The sequence below is a fragment of the Choloepus didactylus genome, chromosome 2 (genome assembly GCF_015220235.1).
Source record: "Choloepus didactylus isolate mChoDid1 chromosome 2, mChoDid1.pri, whole genome shotgun sequence".
Taxonomy (NCBI): Eukaryota; Metazoa; Chordata; class Mammalia; order Pilosa; family Megalonychidae; genus Choloepus; species Choloepus didactylus.
Genome location: NC_051308.1, coordinates 133,477,012 through 133,502,739, shown reverse-complemented (window position 1 = coordinate 133,502,739; position 25,728 = coordinate 133,477,012). Strand labels below are relative to the sequence as shown.

At 38.8% G+C, this 25,728-nt stretch overlaps 1 protein-coding gene and 1 non-coding gene across 9 annotated transcripts in view; one reads left to right on the top strand and one right to left on the bottom strand.

The window, feature by feature from the left end:
* NTNG1 (netrin G1) overlaps window positions 1–25,728 on the top strand; it is a 377,727-nt gene that overhangs the window by 263,684 nt on the left and 88,315 nt on the right. The window lies entirely within an intron of this gene.
* Window positions 20,730–20,865, bottom strand: LOC119528372. Its single transcript, XR_005215676.1, has one exon. It is a non-coding gene; the product is annotated as a small nucleolar RNA SNORA2/SNORA34 family (small nucleolar RNA).

The following is a 25,728-nucleotide window of genomic DNA, read 5'->3' as shown; positions in this document are numbered from 1 at the left end:
TGAAAAATAAGAATGTATAACTATTCCTAAGATAAATTATTCACACTTATTTTCATTGGTAATATGAGGTGATGATATGAAATAATTTAAATCATTTCACCCTAACACAGTTATTTCTATTTTTGCAAATTACATCCCAGGCCTTTTCCACTTCCATACATATTTTATATAATTGTTAGCAGAGCACACTTATGATTTTTTATTCTGAATTTTCATTGTATTTGCCAAAATCATTTCAATATTTCTACATAATCTTCATGATTATCATGGTTGACTGCAGAATGATACACAGCATAATATTTTCTTGTAGGGTGAACCATAGTTTTATTAAGCTCTTCATTCATTATTAAACTTTTGGCCTTTTTCCATTTATTTCTTTCATAAATAACACTGCAGTGGAGGCCTTCATAATAAAGTTCTTTTATTTCCTTTTCCTTCAGATAAATTCTAAGAACAGGTTCACAGGTCAAAAGACACATTAGTATTCTTGCTAACTGTTGCCATATTGTTTCACAAAGGGTTTCTACCTATTTATAACGTCTCCAGCAGGGTATAGAGAACTTATAAGTATAGTTCCTGGGGAAGTGGCCATAACTGTATCCTCTGGTTTCACATCCAAGGAAGCATCACCATCATTTTCTTCTTAAAATTTGTTGATCAATTACTCTAGGCCAGGCAATGTACTCCATGTTTCACCACCTTGTCTAATCTGAGTCAAGTATTATTTTCCCTTTACAGATGAGTACCTCAAAGTGCTAAACTACCTGTCTGAAGTGAATTGTGCAGTCAAACACAGAACCCCGACCATCCCAGCTCTGTCTGATACCCACAAAATTGTCTCTCTACCTTTTGTCTCCCAGTTAGTCCTGATTTTTAAAAAGTGTTTCCCAAAATATAGCACTTATAGCACTGATGAGAACCAAAGTAATTTTACACAATGCACAATTTTACACTCATTTTGATGATTATTAAAAAAAATGTAATGAGTACATCAAGCCTACAATTTCAGGAATATTACTGCAATTTCAGCATATGTGAAGATAAGTGAAAAATTATTTAACAAGAAGTATTAAGTGGTGGTAAGTGAGTATGGCAAAGATAATTATTGGACGTGAGAATGACTGAAGTTTATAATACAATAAAGTCAAGAAACGGCCTTCCCTGACTATCCTATATAAAAATCGCAGCCCTCATTCCTCCCCCTCCATTGACACTTCTTAACCCCCTTCTTAACTTTATTTCCTTCCTTAGCATGTCTCAATATCTAACATACTATGCATTTCCCTTGTTTATCTGGTCTATTGTCTGTCTCTCCCACTAAAATGTAAGCTCCGTGAAGGCAGAAATTTTCATCTTTTTATTTTTTGTGGTTTCCCTAACACCTAGAGTTATTTATGACACATAATAAACTCTATACACACAGGTTGAATGTAAGTGAGTGAATGAATAAGTGAATGAATGAAAATACACAAAGTAGGAGGACACAGGGCACATTATGAGATAGGCATGTTAAATTCTCCAGTAAGAACAGACATTCCTTCCCTAACGTGATGATGTAGCATATTCAGTTTTGCAGAGAACACCATGAGAGGGAGAGAGTCTCAATGTCTTCCAAGAGCTTGACTTTAACAAATAACATCAAACTCTGTAGACTTTCTCTCAGGGTAACTACTGTCACCAAGGAGCCCTCCAGCAGTGGTATGAATTGGCTTCTAAACAAACAGGTCCTGCAAGGGGATTTCAGCCTAGATCTGGAAGTAGATACTACTAAGATTTTAAGGAAATTTGTGATTCCTGAATCTGATTATTTAATAAAGGACATGGTAACTTTTGCAAAGATAGCATGTTCCCAGGTATTTTCTGAGATACACTCTTTTACCAGTTGGAAACAAAACAACCCTTAAAGGAAAAAGGAGAAATAAAGTTTAAAAGCACAATTATCAGTGAAATCCAACACATTGTGTTGATGTTTACAAATCATGAGCAGAATGGTTAATTGGGGAAAATAACTGCACACAAAATAAATTATTGATTCCCCACCCATTCATCTAATACTTTGTCATATAGGGATGATGATTTTACACTACAGTCCCCAGTCTCTCGCCCAGCACTTTCTATGGTCCAAGCATCCATTTAAAACTGCAGTGTCCAATTTGGCAGCCTCATGTGGCTATGGAGCACTTGATTTATGGCTAGTCCAAATTGAAATGTGCTTTAAGTATAAATTGTGCCATGGATTCTGAGGACTTAGTATGGGAGAAAAAAGAATATAAAATACCTCATTAATAATTTTTATATTGATCACATATTGAAGTGAACATTTTTTCATGTATTGGATTAAATAAAATTTATTAACTAATTTAATGTCACCTGGTACTTTTTACCTTTTTTTAATTGGGCTAGTTAGAAAATTTAAAATCACATGTGTTAGGTCTGTGGCTCACATTGCATTTCTATTGGAATGTTCTCATTCACAAGATAGTTCACTTCCATCATGTTGTCTTGGACTGTGGAGCTGAGTTCTCCTCCTGGGAGACTTCATTCTGAAAGATCAAAGTCAATCAAGGATCTTATCTTCATTCGCAGCATAACTCTGTAACTCCAGCCTCTGACCCCTCCCCACTCCCACACCACGCACACCAAAAAATCAATGGTCCCTACCAAGAGAAGGCAAAGGGCCCCTGATACGGTGAATGATTCCTTGATAGTACACAGTAATCCTTTCTGGCACTCCAGGGCCCATAAGAAACAATTGGATTCCAGCCACAAGGTTTGAGAAATTAAAGGAAAATAAGAAAGTATACACATGAATAGATTAATTCATTTGCATATAGGTAAAGCAATATAATTTTGTATATGTATATTTTACAGTCACTTGCCATATGTGATGTAATGATGTCTATAAATATAAAAATTCAAATTCAGCCATAATACAAAAGAGACAGAGTCTTCAATGAAACATAATCATATTTTTGCATATTTTTTCTATATGTCACTTGGCATGAGACATGATTTGTAAGAACTGCTTAACATAATCCCTCAGGATCTGGCTTCATAAGAGTTTAAAATCTATTTTAGAGGTCTAAAACTGCATTGAGTTTGTTTTGCTTGAGGAAGGGCAGATTTTAAGCATGCCACTATTATGCTCAAGCTATTATTTTATTTTGCATTCTTTCAAAGCTATAATAAACAGTATGAAATTAACCTCTCTTGTTTCTCCAGCAGCAGTAACCAATTCAAAAGAAACTCAATTTTCTTTCAGTTCATAAATGTACTATATTCCTCACTGTGTCAAAGTACTTTGTATACTTTTCTTCTCCTGTAACCTGATGACAGATTAAGGTTCTGCTACCCGTGTCTGTTCCATGCAACAAAAACAGTTGACATAGATCTGTAGCAACTCACCTGGGTAGCTCTGTGTAGGAAAAAAAAAATGTGTAGCAGAGAGTTAAGTAATATTTTGAATGGTATTGAACCATGGCCACTCAAATGGTAATTTAATCTCCACAATTTTAGACCTCCCACAAAACAAATTGTTCCCCTTCAGTGGCACAGTAGGGAGAAAAGTGCAAGATACCAGCTGGCAGTTGCTGCCATGGAATATTACCTATAAATATGGATCGGAAGTTGTGGGTTATCACTTGCATCCAGAAGGACTTTTTTAGAATGGCTCCTGAACAGATGTAAGGGCACTTTTAATTAAATATAGACCCAAAAATCTGTCTCAAAGTAGTTTGTTGTGACACATTCTCTCCAGAGACCTGGAAATTCATAGCTAAAATTAACTTTAGAACAAAAGGGTTTAGAGTCAAGAACGATGTTCCAAAGGGCCACAAAATGCCAAAATGACAGGGTTATAGATCTGTAGACAGAAGCTCTCATTTCTATAAAACTCTCTCTGTGTGTATGTGTGCATGTGTGTGTGTGTTTATATTTAAAGGCACTAAAAATGAAAGGATAAAGTCAGACTTCAAATCCTTTCCAAGTTATTAACATATAAGCTATTGGGATGAAATGAAGCCTTCTCCATTTTATATCCAGGAGATTGAAAAGATGCACAATTAACTCATCCAGACTCCTGGGGATTTAAGATGTCCTCTGATTTTTAATTTTTTGTTCTGGGAAATTTAAGAGAAAAGATATGGAGTAATTTTGAAATACCCATTTCAAGATATATCCATTCATTTGCCCAAAGAAAAATGCACAAAAGCTGTGGATTTTTAAATGTTAAGTTATTTATAATCCCATCTTAGTTATCCAAGAAGCCTAGACTTCTCTGTCAGAGTTACTGTACAGAATCTTAATTAAATATTTATAGATTTCTTAAAATGTATATTGCTTGCTTGATCTACTGAATAAGCATATGTTCACTGCTCTTCTTTTTCAAAGGGCTGCTAAGTAAGAACAATGTCCTTTATCTATTTCCTGTGTATGTAGCACACCATAGGTGCTTAATAAATGTTTAATGACATTAAGTCATATGATATATCACTACTGTCCTACAGACATAATGGGAAATAGAGCTGCATCCTGAATGGAGACTTGAACATTCTAAACCTGTGCCAGCCAGAACAGTAAATGCAGATCTTAATATTTGCCTGAAACTGATATTTTATTCTCATACAAGTCTGTAAAAAAGTAGAAATTTGAAGATTTGAAACTCTTTGAAGATAGGCACTGAATTGCTGAATGTCTGGCACCAAAAAAATAGCTAGTTCATATTAGACACCCAGTAAATAATTGTTCAGTGTGAATCATGATCGTCATGGCCTAACACACCTCATCTATGACTGTGAGCACATTTACCCTCTAGAGAACTTTTCCTGTGAAATTCTTAAATCTCAGAATGTCTTTGTGCATGCAGATCCTTGTTGCTTCATGACCAAACCCTGAATGTCAATGATATTTTTATAGAGTGACAATTTTTCCCAATTATAAAACATATAAACAAACATATATGTATGTACATATACAGCCAAAATGTGAGCCATCTATATTTCCCTGTGCTACGATCTTTAAATAAAAATGACCTAAGCACTCAGGCAACTTATAGTAAGACACTCTTTATTCTACCCCCATCTACCCATTATTTCCAGGGTTCTTGGAGGATTGTTCTCTCTCCTCAGTAATTCTTGTTCCAATTTCATACTTCTACTGTTTTCTTTCTGTCTCTCCTTTCTATGGTGGCATGAATATTTCCTCCTTGTTTTGTTATGAGTATGCTTATATTTGTCTGTAAAGCAAATATCTTTGTTTTCTTCTCTATTTATCCTCTTATCACATGACATAAGCTGTATTCTTCATTTTGCAGTATTTAAGTTAAAGGAAATCAAGTTTAAGAGTTAATGTCACCCAAGGACTTGCACCTATTCTGGAGAGACTTAGTGCATTTCCAGTTGTACACAGGACAGCTGAGTATTGTTAGGTGAAATGTATGTCTGTTATTGTTCTCTATTTAGAGATAAAGTATGGTTTAAGATGATTTGTATAACTGCCAAGTTGACAAGGGGTGGACTGTGAGGGGATTGATGTATTTTGTGTATGGAAAGGACATGCCATTTTGGGGTCCAGGGGGTGGAATGTACCAGTTCGGATGTATTATGTCCCCAAAATGCCGTTATCTTTGATACAGTTTTGTGGGGACAGACGTATTAGTGTTGATTAAGTTGGAATCTTTGATTTTTTCCATGGAGATGTGACTCAGTCAACTGGGCAGGACCTTTGATTGGATAATTTCCATGGAGGTGTTACCCTTCCCATTCAAGGTGGGTCTTTATTAAATCACTGGAGTCCTATAAAAAGAGTTCACAGACAGAAGGAGCTCAGATCAACTGACAGTGACATTTTGAAGAGCAGGTGCAGCTAAAAGAGGAGAAAATGCCCCAAGAACAACATTTTGGAGAATGCCATTTTGAAACGCAACATGGGAGCAAGCAAATGCCAGCCACCTGCCTTCCAAGCTAACAGAGGTTTTCTGGACACCAATGGCCATCCTTCAGTGAAGGTACCCTGTTGTTAATGCCTTACCTTGGACATTTTATGGCCTTAAGACTGTAACTTTGGAACCAAATATATCCCCTTTATAAAAGCCAATCCATTTCTGGTGTTTTGCAAAACGGCAGCATTAGCAAACTGAAACAATAATACATTTTCTGCTAATTCTAATATATGTATCAAGTTTGGGTTGGTTTCAATTCATTTATTATTTCCCTCATTTTTCTACTTCCTTGCACGTCTGTTAATCTTTGGATGACAAACACTGTGATTTTACCTTGTTGAATGCTGAGTACTTTTATTTTCCTATGAATATTTTTGAGGTTTCTTCTGGGACTTAAAGTTATTTGGAAACAGTTTGATCATTTTAGGTCTTGTTTTTATGATTTGTTAGGCTTATCTGGAGCAGTGCTTGGTCTAGGGTTAATTATTCCCCATTACTGAAGCAAGACTTTCCTGAGAGTCCTCTCCAATGTCCTGTGAATTATGAGTTTTGCTAGTCTGTGTGGTGGGAACAGGCACTAACCCCAGCCCTGTGTGAGTTTTGGACACTCTTCTTAGTACTTCTGGGTGTTTTTCTCACTGATCTCATTTAGTTTCTTCACAGACATACACTAAGTACTCTGCTCTATAGTTGAGGGTGACCATGTATAGATCTCAAGGGTTCTAACTTTGGTAGTTCTCTCCCCTCCAATACTATGTCTTGACTCTAGCTGCCTTAGTCTACTGAACTCTCACCTCCATCTCCTCTAATCAGGGAGTCCACTAGGCTTTGCCTGGTTTCCCCTTCCTTTCACCATGGCTAGGAAACTCTCTTAAGGCAGGACTAAAGGCAATTATTGGACTCACCTCATCACCTCATTTGTTTCCTGTGTCTTAGGGGTCACTATCCTTCTTGAGCAATGTGTGGTATCTTAAAAACATTTCATATTTTTTCTTTTCTTTCTTTCTTTTCTTTTTTATTTATTTATTTATTTATTTATTTATTTATTTTTGGTGATTTTTGCTGGGTAGATAAATATAGACCCTGTTACTACAGCCCTTATTCTTAATAGATGTGCTTTTCAGTGATTTCTGGCATGGCCTACAACATGCTGCTGACCAGACATTTTGAATATAAGACATATAGTGAATTCATTGGTAAAATGCACTTATTGGATATAAAAGTATTTTTTAAATCTTTTAGCCACATGGGTTGACATACCTTTTGATTATAAACCAAAAATGGATCATTTCCCACAAGTCAACCCACTTTTGCCTCCATCTTCAGATCATAGATCCAAAATTTGACATAAATTGATAATCAGCAGAATTTTGTGCTCCCCCAGAAGGAAGTAAATGTGAAGATCCCTACTGCAGGCATCAGACCAGTTCAAAATCACAATGGTCTTGTTACTTGTGTTGTTGTTTTTTTAACTCCTTTCCCAGCTCCTTAAGTTCTTTGCCTAACCTCTTCCTTCCTTCCTATTTTCCCCTTCCTTCATTTGAAGGGCAAACCAAATTATTAAACAAAGAATAGATAACTTATCGGAACATTTAATCATTAACCAGTTGCTCCTAGCTCATATCTGCCTAGAAAATAACAATAGTAGCCATAGTTTTAGCTAAGATTTACTGTGTGGTTATATTATGCTAGCACTTACCCTTATTAACTTACCCTTCTAAGCACTTACCCTTATTAACTTATTTAATCATGATAAGATCCACATACGGTATTACTATTATCTCCATTTTAATGAGAAAGCTGAGGCATTGAGAAGATAAAAAAATTGTCCAAAGTCACATAACTCATTGAAGAGGCAAAGGCCTGGGTTCAAACCAGGAATCCCTGCACCAGAACCCAAGCTCTTACCCATTCTGCCAAGTTACCTTTCTACTGCCCAGGTTCTCTCAACTTTGAAATTTACATCTTCTTTGAGTTTCTGTCTTGCTTTACTCTAACTTTCAATTTGTGTGATGTGGGGATTTCTAGCCTAGTTTCTGGCATGTTACTTACAGTGAAACTTATTGGATATTTTTTGGGAGTATTCACTCCCAACCTCCAGTCGTTTCTTGCTCCTCCCTCGCTACCAACCTGGGCAAATATAAGTGCCCCCTCTTCCCACCCTTTTCATATGCACAGTACTTTTCATTCAGAGCTGTTTGAACATTACCTCTTTTTAAATTATCACAGCCTATGCCCACTTATGGGCTTAGCAGCAGAGCCTCGTTTGTAATAACAGTGAGACAAGAAAGGGAGGATTTAGCTCTATTTGGGGAAATTTAAATTGCCCTGAGCAATGTGACACATGTGGCTCCCAGGTTCATCAGACCCCCTTTCCTGTCTTATAAGGGGCTAATTAGGCTGCTTGCTGCCTGCCTATTTTCCCCAATTATGGACACATACTTTCTTAAAACAACATAATTAAATTTAGCAGAACTTTATGGAAGGTTTAGTGAGCACTGAAATACTACACTGAAAGAAAGTGACTAGTTTTACAGCCTCAAGTTCAATTTTGATTACCTGCTGTGCTGGTTTGAATGTATTATGTCCCCCAAAACACCATTATCTTTGATGTAATCTTATGTGGGCAGATGTATCAGTGTTGATTAGATTGTAATTCTTTGGGTGTTTCCATGAAGATGTGACCCACCCAACTGTGGGTGACTGGATAATTTCCATGGAGGTGTTACCCCACTCATTCAGCATGGGCCTTGTTTAGTTTACTGGAGCACTATATAAGCTCAGACAGAAGGAGCGGGCTTGCCACAACCAAGACAGACACTTTGAAGAATGCACAGAAGCTGAGAGAGTAACTGCAGGTGAGAGACAGTTTCAAGATGGCCATTGAAAGCAGACTCTTGCTCTGGAGAAGCTAAGAGAGGACAAATACCCCAAAAGCAACTTAGAGTGACATTTTTGAGGAACTGCAGCCTAGAGAGAAACGTCCTGGGAGAAAACCATTTTGAAACCAGAACTTTGGTGTAGACGCCAGCCACATGCCTTCCCAGCTAATAGAGGTTTTCCGGACATCACTGGCCGTCCTCCGGTGAAGGTACCTGATTGTTGATGACTTATCTTGGACACTATACCCTTAAGACTGTAACCGCGTAACCAAATAAACCCCCTTTTATAAAAGCCAATCCATCTCTGGTTTTTTGCATCCCAGCAGCATTAGCAAACTAGAAAACCTGCTAACTCCTGGGAGGCAACTCTTGGCAATGAGGTGGCTGGGCCAGTAGGAACATGTCCATCATAGCCCAGGTTCTCACTCCCTGACTCCAGAGAGAGAAGAAAGTCCTCCCTTGTCTCTCCAAAGCCCATATAATGTCCTGCCTCAGGATAGCTGTCTGTGGGAACATTCCATTCCTTTAAGGGAATTTCTCACTTCTACCCAAAGAATGTGGCCAGATCTCCTGGCCCATGTGAAAGCAACCACTCAATAGTACATTCCCTAAGTCTGCCTAATCCTCTATAGCATCATCACTGGGGCACCAAAATCCAGTCTGGGTCATGTGCACTTAGCTTAGCCTTTTCTCCAAAAAGAGGTTAAGAGACCAGACCTCCATTTCCCTCCCTGTGTATATGTTCTCCTAATTTCCTGTGAGCAAATGCTTGGGCAAAATAGATGTACATATCTCCCACAGGCAAACAATCATTTCCAGAACTTGGCCAGTGTAAATTGTGATTTAGTGAGGAGAATTCATTAAACTCCTCAGGAACTTTGATCTTCAAAAGACACACAAAATTTATTTCACTGTTAAGAGAGCTAATTGTCTCAAGCTGAAACAACTGCCTTTGGTGATTTCACAGGATGAGGCTTTCCCAGGAAGAGTGGGTAGGTATTTCCATTCTATCAATTGAATGAAAAAAGCTCACCAAAGTGGTACTTCCAGAATGAATTGACCTTTTGCCACACATATAGTCCATGATAGATGTTTCTAGCAGTTTTGCAGCTTCAGTTGATTGTAAATACATTCTCTTTCAAATATCCCCATTTAAAATAAGTGCTTCTTTTTTTTTAAAGAAATGAAAAGAAGAATTATTTTGAATGCTTCTAATGTGGAAACTGATGTTTAGAGTTAGAGAAATGAAACAACATGCCTAAAGTCACAGGGCTTCTTAAGTGGTGAACAATAAACTCAGTTGTGCTTCACCCAGGTGAAATAATGCAAGGCGGAGGGTGGGGTTAGGCTCTCCTGTGTTAACAATTTGCCTGTGACCCCTGAGGAAGTTTCTCATGAGAGGAAAAACTGGACACATGCCAGGGGAGAAAACATACCCAGAGACATAGCCAGGTAATTGCTTTAAAGGAAAGGGCCCTTCCAAAAGAACCAGTGTGTTGGAGATGGTCAGAATGCAACAGATCAGTGTCAAACATGCCAAATTAAATCATCAAAAAATGCAGAAGCCAGGATGTATGCACATTAATCCTGGTTAACAATGGAAATGAGAAGCTGTGGGCCATGGAGTGGACGAAGAGCCTCAGAATAAAGAGTCACAGACATAAGACTTTGGAATAATGTGGTTAAACCTAATTTACCAGTGCAGAGCTGGGTCCAAAGCAATGTTGGGACCATCAGAAGAATGTCAGGGAAGGAGGGAAGCCCAAGGTACCTGTTCACAGGTATCTTGGTTTTCCAGGGCTGCTTTGACAGATACCACAGGCTGGTTGGCTTAAACAACAGGAATTTATTATCTCACAATCTTTGCAGTTGGAAGTCCGAAATCAAGGTATTATCAGGTGATGGTGAAAGTATTTTTAATAGTATTGTTGTGACTTGGGGGATGTGGGTGGTGTGGAGGAGAAATAAATTATTATGTTTCCATATGAAAACAAGTTTTGTTTTATATCCTACGACATGCAAACTCTCTAGGCCTAAGTTCTTCATTTGTAAAATGAGGATAGGGATACCTGCCTGTTTTTCTTGCCCCAAATTGCTGAATAGATGAAATAAAACACAATTATGAAAATGCATTCTGTGAGTGCACATATAAACATTCTGGTGGCGCTTGATCTCTGCCTCTATCCCGTGGCCTCTATCTGTCTCCTTATCTGGCTTCCACTTCCATGTCCAATTTTCCCACCTTATATGGATTTCAGCCATATTGGATTAAGGCACACCCTGATTCATTTTGGCATAATCGAAAGTCCTATTGACAAATGAGTCCACACCCACAGGACTAGGGGTTGGGACTTGACTATGCCATTTACAGATGAGTTCAGACACAGGACTGAGAGTAAGGACATGAACATGTCTTTGTGGGGAACACAATTCAATCTACAACAGATCAGGACAGACTAGAGACAGAGAAGCTGGTCTAGCACAGCTGAGAGTGCCTTGGTGGCCTGAAATCCCTAGAGCCACTCTGTAGAAGCACCTGTTCCTCCTGGCTCTGTCTGACGGATTATGAGGCCAGCTTCCCTGCTTCCCAGCAGGGTCCTGACACCAATCAACAGTGACAGCACTGTCCCACAAGTCACCTCCATAGAACAGAGAGCGCTCTGTCGGGCAGATTCACTGCCAGCCTTGTGTCTTACTCTTTGTCATAAGGCTCGTGTGCTTACCAGTGCATTAAATATAACCCAGCAATAGAAAATCCTCATTTTCATGCTTGAAACATATTATGTAATGGCATATCTATTTGACTTTTACTACATGCCTTTCATTCCTCTAAGTGAGGTAATTGACCTTTACTTTGCTACCCTGTGGATTCAAAGGCTACACCATACCCTGCATTTGATATTTCCAGTCCTGTAGGAGAGGCAATTTCAATTTGCTTTTGTTGCAGTGCTGCTCTTTGGGCCCTCAAATGAAGAGAAATCTTGAGGCCCAGAACTGCTTTGTATCAGTTATTGTCACTGTCATATGGCCTTTATTAGAAAAATCACAGGTCATTTTGTTTCTATGGGCATCTCTGTGGAATCCTAAAGACCGTGGGCCACTACAACTTCCAGAACTTTCCACTGTAGTTTCAAATGACACATTCTCACTCTCTGCCTTCAGCGTAGGTTTATTTAGGGATCCACAGCATCCTTCAGATTTGCCTGGAGCACCTGAAACTTTAAAATCATTTCCAATCTACACACATTGTGAGAGAGAAAATATTAGTGATATCCATAAGATCCTAAGCTGTCAGCCAGCTGTACCCAACAACATCTCATGTGATAATTTAGCGCTTGTGTTATCTAGAACTCTGCAAGTCAAGGATTTGGAGTCCTTGGCTTTTTCTTGTATCCTATTGACTGTCTTTCCCACAACCAAAATGATGCAATTACAATAAACATGATGATAATGATGGGGATGGCAATAATGATAGCAAACACTTATGATATGCCAAGTGCTGTTTTTTAAAATGCTTTGAAAATGTTAATTTCTTGAATCTTCATAATAGCCCAATGAGGTAGGTGCTATTAATGTCCAATTTTTTACAGAAGAGGCAACTGAGAAAATCTCAGTGACTTGCCCAAGCTCACACTGTTTGCAAATGGTGGAGTCAGAATTCAAACTGAGGCACTTTGGACTTGTAAGACAGAAGGCCTGGATACAAGTTTTGATCGTAATTCATTAAGGCAAGCTGTATAAGCAATGAGGGTATTTCACTAACTACTGTACCGTTTCTGGGGAGTTCTCAAGCTTGATCAGTTGACTTCTCGAGGTACATGGTTTCTTCCCCCAACCCTCCAATAGGGATTCTTGAACCCTGGGGGTAATGAGAAGTCGTGGGAGAGGTACAGGGGACAAAGAGAAGCCTCAGTCACGTTCAATTAAAGAACAAAGCTCCTTCCTACCTGCTGACCAAACAGACATAGACCAATACACATTTAAAATGAGTGTTGGGTGGTGTTTGCTGTTGGGGATTGAATCATGTCCCTGACAAAAGTCCTGTCGTTGGAGCCCATTCGTAAATAGGACCTTTGAAGATGTTATTATTAGTTAAGGTGTGGAATCATTGTGAATAGGATCTTGGAAGATCACTTTTAGACAAGGCCAAATTGAATCAGGGTGGACCTTGATACAAACAACTGGAATCCTTGTAAGGAGAAGAAATCTAGACAGAGACACGAACAATTGCACAGAAGTAGAAGCCAGAGAAGAAGAGAGCTAGCCATGTGACATAGGCAGAGTTGCATCTCTAAGCCAAGGAAACCCAAGGATTATGAGCAAGCCAGCCAGGAAAATGCTGGTGAAAATTTTCATCCTACAGATACCAGGAAAATCATGGCCTGGTGATAGCTTGGTTTTGGACTTGCAGCCTCCAAACTGTAAGCCAATAAATTCCTGTTGTTTAAGCCAGTCATGTTTGTGGTATTTGCCATGGCATCCCTGGCAAACTAAGAAAACTGTTGAAGTCTCTGACCCAACATTGTCATGGGCAATCCAACAGCCTTCCTTTCTGGGGTCCATTTCACAATCTACTAACTCCCTCCTGCTCCTTCTTTTCTGACCTCCTGGTTCTGGCCCCATACCCTCTGTCTTGTTGGTTCCCTTCCAACAAGAATTTTGTTGCAAATAACATATTTGGGAAGTGATTCCAGAAAGCACTGAGAGCGAGTGGGGATGGAGACAGAGAAGAGAAGTCAATAAAGGTGCTGTGGGTGCCCAGGACTCCATCTGGGTGGGGAACATCTAGGAAGGACATCATCTGAGAACTGTCTCCCTAAGGAACCAGAAAACTGGTGTATTTATCCTTTAACATCCATCCTTCACTGGTTGAGGGTTGCTCCTGTGAAGTCAATTCACCTCTGCCTTGTTCAATTTGCTGGTCAACTATACTGAGAGAAAAGGCAAGAGACCAGGAAGCTGGCTGTGGAGGGAGGGAACTGATTGAAGTGACCTTCACGGGAGGCCATGGCAAAATCTCAGGGGCAGGTTGCTTGGGCTACATGCATTTTTATCTTTTCACTCACAAAACCCTTTTCTCTCCTCTTTTCCTTCAAAATGATTTTGCTAGCCCATTAAAACTAGAGCCCAAATCACTGACAACTGAAAACAGGGCAGAATGAGCTTTTAAACACTTGAAGGAAAAGAAAATCAGTTAAAGTATTTTTAATGGTATTGTTGTGACTTGGGGAAGCATGGGGGGTGTGGAGGAGGAGAACTAAATCATTGTTTACATATGAAAACAACTTTGGTTTTATATCCTACTACATGCAAACCTGCTAGGCTTGAGTTCTTCATCTGTAAAATGGTGCTGATGATACCTGCCTATCTTTCTTGCCCAAAATCACTGACTAGATAAACTAAAACAGTTATGAAAATGCACTCTGTGAGTGCACGTATAAACACAGAGTAAGCTCAATAATGCTAGCTAATTAATGGTTGTGATTATTTCTCTTATCCCATGTTTTCCACATCTCCACAATGAGGAGGTGGGATTAGATGATTCTTCCAACAAATGTTTGTTAAGAGCCTACTCTGCACCAGCCACTGTTAATGGCCCCGTTAAGGAACTGGGACCATAATAGGTCACATCCCCTGCCCTCGTGAACTTCACGGTCCTGTTCACCTTCCTCTCACAATGTGCCAAAGCTTCTTCTCATCCTTCTGCTACATATAAAACAAAAATGAGAAGACCTACTGACCCTGGAGTAGCTGAGCTGAGACAACAGGTCTTTTTTTTTCTGAAGGTATTGTTCCATCGAAGGTTTTGTTTATTTTGTTTTGCCTGTTTTTTAATGGTTCAATGCTCAGAAATCATTAAATCTTAAGCACAGTGTCATACATCTTGAGTGTTTAATAAATATTTTATAATGATCAATGATGAGTCAGGTAGGAAGTAAAGCTTATCGAGTACCTGCTGTGAGCTATTCATGATGACACTTGATACGCTATCATTTCATCCAGACATCACAGTAACACCAAATGAAGTAGCTTATTTTTATTTCTCTTTCAAAGATGAGGAACTAGACTTACAAAAGCAAAATCACTAAGCCTAAGGTCAAATGGTTTAAAAGTAATCCAGTGGGAATTCAAATCCAGGTTTTTCTAATTCAAAATACAGCACTTTATACCTTATCTAAAACGGTCAGTTTATTTTACCCAATTACTTTTGTTTATAAGCATTACATAGGCTAGAACTGTAATGGACCTTAAAATCATCTAACAGATTCTGGTGTCTTCCTCCTAGTGAGAATATTTCTCTGTTTTCCAATTCTAAAATCCTGAGAGTAGAATTTGATTGGCCCTGCTCATCTTGTCAAGCCAGTCCATAAGCCACGGTTGCTGACCAGCCTATGGACTGACTGGTTGGGGTCATGCATCCCATCACTCAGTCAGCTTGGGACATGGGGGAGTTATGGAGAAGTAAAGTAGCACGTTCTGCTGTCTACCTAACAGAGGCTGTGGTCAGGTGTGTTTGTTAGGATTCTTTTGCAAGTGATAGAAAAGTGGTAGGAAAACCATTCAAACTAGTTTAAACAAAATAGAGAATAATTTGGCTCACATTGCTAGGAATCGAGGATACAGCTATGTTCAGACAGGCTGGATCCAAGGGCTATGCAAAGTCATCAGGACATTGTCCCTGTATCTTGGTTTTCCTTCCCTCTGTCTTGGCTTCATCCTAAGCCAGGTTCCTCCATGTTGTGGCCAAGATGGCCATGAGCAGCTCCAGTCTTACCTACTACCAGTTTAGCAGCTCTGTAAGAAAAAGGACTTCTTTCCCATAGCTTCAGCAAAGGCTCCAGGGCTCTTTTTCACGGGGATGGGTCATGTTTCCATCCACTCTTTGTGGCCAGGAAGATAGAATGAGTGAATGTCTGAGCCTGACTTCTCTGCTCACTTTGGAGCTGGAAGTCAAGTCCCCCACCTAAACCACTTGGCCTGAGAATGGGGAATTAATGGTTTCTCAAAGGATTATTACCAAAGAAGAGAGAAGGGTTTGAGGACATACAAAAGCTGCAGCAGCATAACCACTACAATGTAGATATAGCCAGAAGGTAGGGTGAGTTGGGCAGTCAATATGGAGCGTCTTGGTTTGCCAGGCTTTTATAGTAGATACTTTATAATGGGTTGGTTTAAACAATGGGAATTTATTGGCTCATGATTTTCAGGCTAGGAGAAGTACAAAATCAAGGTGTTTGCAAGGTGATGCTTTTTCCCCAATGTCTGTAACATTCTGGTGCTAACTGCCAGCCATCCTTGGGTTCCTTGGCTTCTATCCCTGCCTCATGTCACATGTCAGTGTCTTCTCTTTCTCTTTGGTGTTCCATCAGCTTCCTGCTTCAGCTCCTTCCCTTAGATTTCTCTCACTGTGAATTCATTTTGCTTATAAAGGACTCCAGTAATCCATATTAAGGATGCTCATTAAGTTGGGCCACACCTGCACACCAGAATCCCCTTCCCCTTATTCTTAGACTTGTCAGAAGATCGATGGGGATGATGGGTTGAGAGGACAATGAATAAAGTGGTTGGTGAACTCGGAAAAAAAAAAAAATTAACGTCTTTAAGAGATCCCGTTTACAAAGGGTTCACACCCACAGGAATGCAGATTAAGATTAAAAATATGTCTAAATTGGGGTACATAATTCAATCTACCATGTGGGGCATTTTTCATATACAAACCAAATGCCTCACATTTCAAAGAAGTTAGCCCCAGAAAATCAGCCTAACCTGCCCGAAGGGAATCAGCTGTTAATGATTGAACCCAGGTCTCTTGACCACATATGGTTTGAATAAAATGTGACCTTTATCAATATTTACTTAGTTTAAGTTCCACTTTTCATCAAAACAAATTGGTGCAGCACGCCACCTGTGAATATTTAGTCATACAGATAAAAGTTTGCATGTATTGACTCTGTGACAATGTCATTAAATCCGGTAGCTGCTGTCTGGTTACTTTTTTTCCCGACCATATCTTATCTCTTGGATTTTTCAGAATTCATAGTTGTTCCTCATTTCTATTTTCAGTGTCTTTGTCTCTTTGCTTTAGAGCCTTTATTTCTAATCTTAAGTGGCATAGTTTAGGTGGTATCAGGTTACAGCAAGTAAGATCAGGTCTCTTTTGGTGGATGGGTTTGGTTTTTTTTTCCCCCTTATATCATTTTTTCTTTTCTTTTTTTCTTTTAAACTGCAATTTTTCCAATGCTTGTTGACAAAAGTAGGCCACCAAGTAAGTGGAACAAAACAAAAGCTTTGGATATTTTATTTTATTTCTCAGAAAATGAAGAATTAGAAGAAAGCTATGTACCCCAATTTTCCATACCATACATAGGAATCTAACTCAAATTCCACTCAAATTTTGTAGTGAAAACTAAACTGTACAGAATAAGTTTGCTGTAGTGAATAAGATGCTTTTGCACAGGTTCAACTTTTTTTTAATTTCTAGTCATAAAGTTATTTATTCATCCTGGTTCATTTTTAATCAGACTCCAATATAACCACTTTGAAGAAATAAGAACTTTGTTGAGTGGACAAGTATACACATTTAAGAGATCTCAAAAACCTGTTTAACAATCTAACATGATAAGGGAATACTGCACTGCCAGCTGTTTATCAATCAGTCCTCTAGACAGAGCTTACTAAACTCTATAGCTTTGCAGAACACAAGAGAACATTTGGTTTGTTCCTGCCTTACTTTTGTTTTATCCCAGTTTCCCCTACAAAAAGTAGAATTATATATCTTTTAATCTCACTGAATTACATCTTTTATTTTAATCGAAGGAAGTAAATAAGAAACAGTCAAGGGATAGTCCACATCAAATTGGAGATAAAAACCTAGATGCAAGAAATATTTCACTTATGTGGTTCCATAAAGAGAAAAAAAACATATCAGAGAAAAAAATATCAAATATAGCAGTTGGTTACCATCAACCACAGAATGGATGAATATGTATGAAACTAACTTGAATACATTAAAAAAATCTTCCTTTTTGTTTCTGATATGAGGAATGTGTTTAGCCTCCAATAACAGGAAAGTTGGTTGTCTTAAGCAGAATGGGGCTCACATTTTCTTAAGTAAAATACCTGGGGAGGTCAGCAGCTTGGGCTCCTTCGGTTGTTCAAGGACAGCATCAGGTCCTGGTCCCCTTCTAGCCTCCTGCTCCACCATTCTTAAATGGGAATTTCATTCTCATGGCTACAAAAACCAGATGGCCTTCCAACATTTCAAACTGGATGCAAGACAAAAGCGGGGAGGTTGGAGGGGGGGGGCGGTGCAGAGAGCAAAAGACAAAAAGCCGGAGGAACATTTCCATATAACCTGACCTTTTTAAAAAGCTTTCTTGAAAACCCCACCCAGTAACTTCTGGTCACATCTCATTGCTAAGAACCAGGTAGCATGGCCAACCCTAGAGTAAGGAGAGTCTGGGGAAATAAGGATTTTAGTGTTCCCACCTGTACTGTAGAGAAAGGCAAGAGAGAAGGGATTGTGAAGGTCTTTTGGATAACCAGCCCACTTATTTGCCGCACCACCATATGACAAGCCCTAACTTTTATTGAACACTTACCAAAATCTGTGCTATATACTTTACATGGATATTTTATTTAATCTTTGTAGCAACCCTATATTATAGGAACTAATATTAGTCCCATTTGATAGGTGAGGACAAGGAAACTCAGGGCTATACAGCAGGTTCGTGGTAGAGCTAGGACTTGAACTCAAATCCCTCTGTCTCCCGAGTCCAAGCTCTTAACGCTGTGCTGTCCTGTCTCCCTCATCAAGTCAAGTTTCTTGAACACTGGGTCATTTGGTTTTTCTGGGACTGGCAACTCCCTAAATTTCTATTTTCTCAAGAAAAAAAGTCGGATATAAAAGTTCCCCACACCCAGGCTTATATTAAGCCACTAGGGTCATCTATTATGTTAATTGGCTTTGGTTTAGGTTCATTTTAATTTAATAAGCTCTTTACCTCCCAAACTTCGGATCAATTGGACATGCAGGGAACAGTGGAAGTCTGGTTTTGCAGTAATTATTTTATGTCTTTAATCCTTCAGCTTTCCTTATCTAGCCAGATTCCTCATGAATGTAGTAAATTGGTCACAGAGCATCATCATATCCCTGCAAAAATCTTGGACAATGCATTATCTTAAATTTATAAGCTCCTAATTTTCTTTTATACTCAAGGTACTCTAGCCTTCTTTGCAAACTTTGGAAATCAGAAAGGGCTGTTTTTAACAGTGCCTAAAAGAACCAGCAGTTTAGTGAATCATCTAATCTAATGCTTCACTATTTGCAAGTTTAGGTTTCAAGTAAGATTTAAGTGGACCCTCTAGAGGGTTTTTAGGATGCCATAAGGATGTCTAAGCCATTTATTGTCTAAACATACAAGAACACTGTGTGCCCAGCTAAAACTGTAGTGGTGTGGGAAAAAAAGGAAGAACAGAAGAATAGGTCAATTAACTGTCTCTGCTTCATTGTGTTATATCCTTTAATTCTCACAACCTCTAAGGTGGGTATTTTATCCTTATTTTACAGATGAAGTAACTTCATAAACTGAAGTTAAGGAACTTGCCTTAAGGCTCCTGCTGAAAATGAACTATGTGAACCCAGAGCCCAAACTCTTATCTACTATTTCTGTTGCAACTTCATTTTTTAAAGTTTATTTTTTATGTTTCTTAAGTGTACAATTCAATGGTGTTTAGTATAGTTACCAAGTTGTGCAACAATCAACACTGTCTAATTCCAGAAAATTTTTACCACTCTGAAAGAAATCCCATACTCGCTCATAGTCACCACACATTCCACTCTCTCCACAACCCCTGGGAAATACCAATCTACTTTCTTTACTTATAGATTTGCCTATTCTGGACATTTCACTTAAATGAAGTCATATAGTATGTGGGTTTTTTTTTCTTCCTACTTTGTGTAATGTTTTTAGGATTCATCCATTTTGTAATTTGTATCAGAACTCATTCCTTTTTATGGCTAGTATTCCATTGTGTGGAATACTACGTTTTCTTTACCTATTCATCAGTTGATGGACATTTGAGTTGCTTCCACATTTAAACTATGATGAATAATTGTGCTATGAACATTCATGTACAAATTTTTGCATGGACATATATTTTCAGTGCTCTTGGGTATGTATCTAGGAGTTGAACTGCTGACTCAAATGGTAATTCTATGTTTAACTTTTTGAGGAACTGCTAAACTGTTTTCCAGTGCAGCTGTACCATTTTACATTCCAAATAGCAGTATACAAGTGTTCCAGTTTTTCCACACTTAGTCAACATTTGTTATTATCTTCCTTCTTTCTTGTAACCATCCTAGTGAGTATAAAGTAGTATCTCATTGTGGTTTTGATTTTCATTTCCCTAATAGTTAATGATGTTGAGCATCTTTTCATGGGCTTAGTGGCCATTTGTTTATCTTCTTTGGAGAAATGTCTATTTAAATCCTTTGCCCATTTTGTAGGGTTGTCTATTATTGAGTTGTAAGAATTCTTTATATATTCTGGATGTAAATGCCATTTTGAGACATAAGTATAAACAGTTTTAATATAGTTAAATTATTTACTTTTTGGGGGGGGGGAGGTTGCTCTTGTTTAGTGAGAGATGGTCAGAAATACTTGTTTGAAAAATGGGGAAATTCAAATCCTCTAAGTCAAATGATTACCAAAACAAACTGTCAACTGACAGAAGAGGGTCTGGCTTCCCATTTGCAGTAGTCACTCCACTTTGAGACAATGGTGCAGAAGCTTTCTCAGAGTTTCGAGATCCCTGGGATCTGTACCCATCGCCAGCTGCCTGCATCTAGCCAGCATTCCTAAGCCTCTGCCAATGGAGTGGGGGCAGGGGAAAGAAGTAGAGCTGTACATTGTTTCTTCCAATGAAATGGCCATTCTCTCCTGAGGTTCCAGAACAGCCAACATACCACAGGAAGATAGTCCTGTGGGCCTCTGCTTGAAACCAACAGCTATAATATAACTGCTAGCCTTAAGTCAAGGCCTGTTAAATTATTTACTTTTTATGTGAATATTTTAGTAGATTTGACAGAATATACTAAGCAAAATGATCAACCCAATTTGTGAGTACAGCTAAAACCTTAGTGCCAGTCAGTTTTAGGCCAAAGATTTCCAAACGGAATACTAGTAGAAGGGAGAAGATTCACATGGGATCTCTCTCCATGATTTTCATTTTCCTGTTCATCAGGACTCTGATATAGTAGGGAGCTCAGTTTGGATGGTTATAGCAGGGCTTCTCAGACTTCGCTGTGCATGTAAATCACCTGGGGATCTTGTTAAAATGCAGATTCAGATTTAGTAAGCCTGAAGTGGGCCTGAGATTTCTAACAAAGCTTCAGGTGATACGGAAGCTGCTGGTCTAAGGACCACACTTGGAGTAACAAGTGATATACTATGTATTAACATTGTTATCTAGAGCCATGGGTCTAATTCTTACTGGACCAGTTGGCTTTGTTCTGGCTTCAGAGTGATGTCCTAGAAAGAGGATGGCTTTTGGAATAAACTCTTGGCTACCACCTACTACAATGTGTTTCATTAGGCAGGTTAGTTCACTGCTCTCAGCCACATTTTCAACATCTCAAAATTAGGAATAATGGAACCTCCTTCTCAGAATTGTAGTGAGAATGAGGTGAAATAACATGCATGAAGCACCTAGTACAGTTCCAGATATGTAGTGAGCCTTGGCAAGTATTGATTTCTTTCCTCCACCTCCTTCAATGGTAGAGAGTGTTTCTGACTGTTTAATGCTAATGCGTCATCATCAGTGTAGGGACAACTAAACATTAATACCCTACTTACCTTTATTGTCATGGTTAGATTTAGAAAGTATTACTCTCTTTATGATATATAGCTATTCTATGTATGTTTCATCTTCTCTACACAACAGATTTATTTTCCTGGATATGAGGACTATGTTGTCTTCCTTTTGAATCTCCATGGGGCCTCATACGGCGTTCTCCATAGAATACTTCATTAATTAATGCTTACCGAATGAATCAGACAGCCCCTTTCAGGAGCAGTAATGCAGTGGTAATTGTAGAAATAACAATAATAATTGAAACTAACATTTATTAAGAACTTTGTGTCAGATACTATCCTAAGGGCTTATACACAGTATCTCCTTTTATCCCCACAACCATCCTTTGACAAACATCCATTTGTTGTACCTGATTTACAGAAGAGGTAGCTGAGGCGTATCCATACTTAGAAAGATAGCATGCCCTCTGCCATGGAAGGAACAGAATCTAGAGGTAGGCTTCCCCAAGGTCTGAATTCTTGCACAAGCTGCAAGACTTGGTTTCTTAATCCCTCAATCCTCAAATGTGTCATCTGTAATTATTGGTGCCAATCTCAGGGGATTACTATAAGCTTTGCATGAAATAATATGTGAAATATGTGAAAAGCACTTAGCACAATGCCAGGTGCTTGAAAGTATTCAGTCAATGTTAGTTGTTTTTATTTGTTTATTTGTTATGTCGCTCATCTGTGGCCTCACAGCAAGTAAGTGGCAAAGGTGGGATTTGAACCCAGGCTGTATAATTCCAGTGTTAGAACACAGAATCTCTAAATTACATTGCTTCAAGTCTCCCATTTCAAATAAAGGTGGGAACCAGAAATACATAGGCTGATGTGAAAAGAAAGATCAAAGGGCCAACAAAATATATTTTATGTGAAAAGCATTTTATAATTTATCAGCCTAAAAAAAAGATACCTATAAAGCCCTAATATTTGTGCTAACACAGTTTCTAAAATCAGTCATGTAGCTGGTGCCATTCCAAGGCAGAGGTGCAACCAGGGACTTATCCAGGTTTTGTCGTGCCTAAAACTTAAACCATTTGGGGAAACCACATTAAGGAAAAAAAAACCTAATTAATTTAAAAATATAATAATATCTTATTTGTGCAAATTACACAAAAGCACATGACCCTATGAACACATAACTAGGGTCCTCCTCCGGTCCTTGGAAGGGCCCTGAAACATAAACTTCATTTGCTTCATGGTGAATCTTCCTTTGGTGCAAAAGCCCAAATCCTGCAAGGTATCAAACCTGGCTTCCCTTCCCATTTTACTTTACAAAGGGCAAGTTTCTAACTGCTTTGCCTTGGTAGTTTTATTTGAAATATTAATAACAGTCTATACAGACCTCTAACTGACAGGAAATTTTGTTGTATAACACACTTCCCAGAATAGATATATTAAGTTATAAAGAAAACCAAGCAGATTGTATGGGTTTTTCGTACCTACTGGCAGGTGGTACAGATCTAAATGTTAGAACCTTCTTTTAAGCAAGATTAAATTGTCTCATAGCAGCTGGTCACTAAAATACAGGAAATGAGGACCTGGTTGAAAGCAAGAACACAGCAGTGTTCCTAAAGTTTGCATCATAGAATAGAGGATACTTTTCTTTTAAAGTCTGTCTTAGTGATGCCCTTGTTTGGTGGTGCGTGCTGTTTGTCACACACAAGTAGATCTTCAAGGTACAGTCCAATCAATTAGTTCTATCTGCAGCATCTTGATGTGAGTTCTGTGTGTGTAAACAGAATCTGTGAAAAGGCTTAGCTATCCAGATCATCAGATATTTGACTGCTGCAAAGCCTTTTCGGTCTCCACTTGCGCAGTTCCTCCCCTGCTAATGTGACAGCAAGCATGGGAGCTGGAGGTCATGGAAATGGATAATGAGTCTGTCAGAGAGAAGTGGATGTCACAGAAACCTGTCCTCCACCCATCACAAGGATGGAGGTCGTAACACCAGGAATTGAGAGCAATCTCCCAGCATCGTGAAATCCATTTTTTTCCGATGGAGGAAAAGCCACTCTGGCAAGGGCTCTAAATAAAGGGTTTTAGCATCTGCCTGGAATAGGGGTGAGGAGAATAAACTGAGCTGTGGGAAATGGAAAGGAGCCATTTCCAGTCACAGATCAATGTTGTGGTGCCTCCAATTTCACACATTCTGCCCTGGCACCTCAATTGTCACAATGACTAAGGAAAGGCAGCCTGGTAGCTAAGGTAGGACAGCAGATTTACTGCAGGAAAAATCATCTCTTTGGCCAGTGCCCAATCAACACTGCCCAGATTTCAACTAAACCAGGATGTATATCCTAGCATAAGAAGTTGAAGCTAAAAGGTACACATTCCTGAACCATTATGCTATACCAATGCTTTGTTTTTCCCCTAAGCTGTGTTCTTTTCCTGCATCTTTTAGGTGTTATGTGTGTGTATATGTGTGTGTGTTTTAGGATAGCTCTTGTGTTAGGTTTTAGACATCTGCCAAACCCTCTGGAGTTTAAAGTTTAAATTAAATTAAATTGGGGTTTACACAATCTCACCAATTTTGTAGTGTTCACTTTGATATAAGCTTGGTTTTAAAAACCAATTATAAAGACATGGAACAGCTTACAGCACACATCATGGAGTGTTTGAGTCACTACAATGCATATTAATTCCGCATCATTAGTCCTTTACCATGCTAGACATAGTGGAACATGGACATGAAGTTCCTGCTATCAGGGAGTTGTTTACTATTCACTTGTTTATTCATTAAACATTTTTGAGCACTTATGTGCCAAGCACCTTGACATGTGTAGGGAATGCTACAATAAATAGGCAGACATGACTCCTGCCTCCCAGGAGCTTGCACTCTAGTAAGGGTGACAGAAAGGTACACAATTAAAATACAGCCTGTGTTTATAGGAGAGAGAGTATGGGCTTTCTTATGGAAGTGGCCTTGCATGATGCTCATAAGAAAAGCATGCAGCTCAATCCCAGTGGGTCAGAGAAGGGCTAAGATAGGGGATCAGCAGATGGGTTTTTTGAATGTCAGCTAAGAGCCAGGTGCTGAGATATCTAAGTCAACATCTGAAGGGTAAGAATTGTCTAGATAGAAAAGATAGGTGTAGGAAAGTAGAATCTTCTAGGCAGAAGGAACAGCTTATAAGATTACCTGAGGGACAAAGTTTGGAGGACTAACTGTAGAGTTGGGAATGGTGCAGATAACCCTGGAGAAGGGACAAGAGACAGATAACAAAGGGACAGGTACACTCTGTTAGTTACCAAGTTTGGACTCTATCCTGAGATTAATGAGAACTCTTTCAATGGTTCTAAGCCAGGAATGACCCAAATATATTTATATAAAAGATTAACTAATATATAGAGATTGGACTGGAGAGGAGTGTAACTAGAGGTAGGAACGTCTCTTTAGAAACTATTGTAATAAAAAAGACCAAAGATGATGATGATGATGATGATGATGATCATTATCAACTCAGCCAATAAAGTGGCAATAGCTAGAGCTGTATGGATTTGACAGATACCAAGGAGGAATCCCAGGACTTGGTGAGACACTGAATAAATGTCAGATTAGATGTGATAGGGAAGGGAGAGGAAGGAGTCATTCTTGGCCAACTGGGTAGAGACAGTACCCAATTTACTGAGATAATAAGCACAGAAAGACAAAAAATTGGAAGATGGAAGATAAAGAGTTCAGTTCTGTATGTGTGGAGTTTGAAGTTGATGTGTTTGTAGGACATCCACATACACTTGTCTAGGAGGTTGTTTGATGAATAAATCTGAAGCCCAAGAGAGAGCCCATGATGGAGATACAGATCCAGGACTTATTAGCATGTTGATCTGATACTTACCTGGTGAATTGGAGGGGGGATTTCTGTGGATTCCTGCAGGGTAAATGTATAGGCTTCAGAGAATCTCTGAATTACCTAAAATGTTTTCAAAATGTTTGCATTTATTTTGGTATGTCCACTTGGGGAGGGGAGGATAATGCAAGTTTGTTTTAAAAGGTCTGTAACTGAAAGGAATTTAAGGAGGACAGAGGGACACTAAAGGGACAATCTAT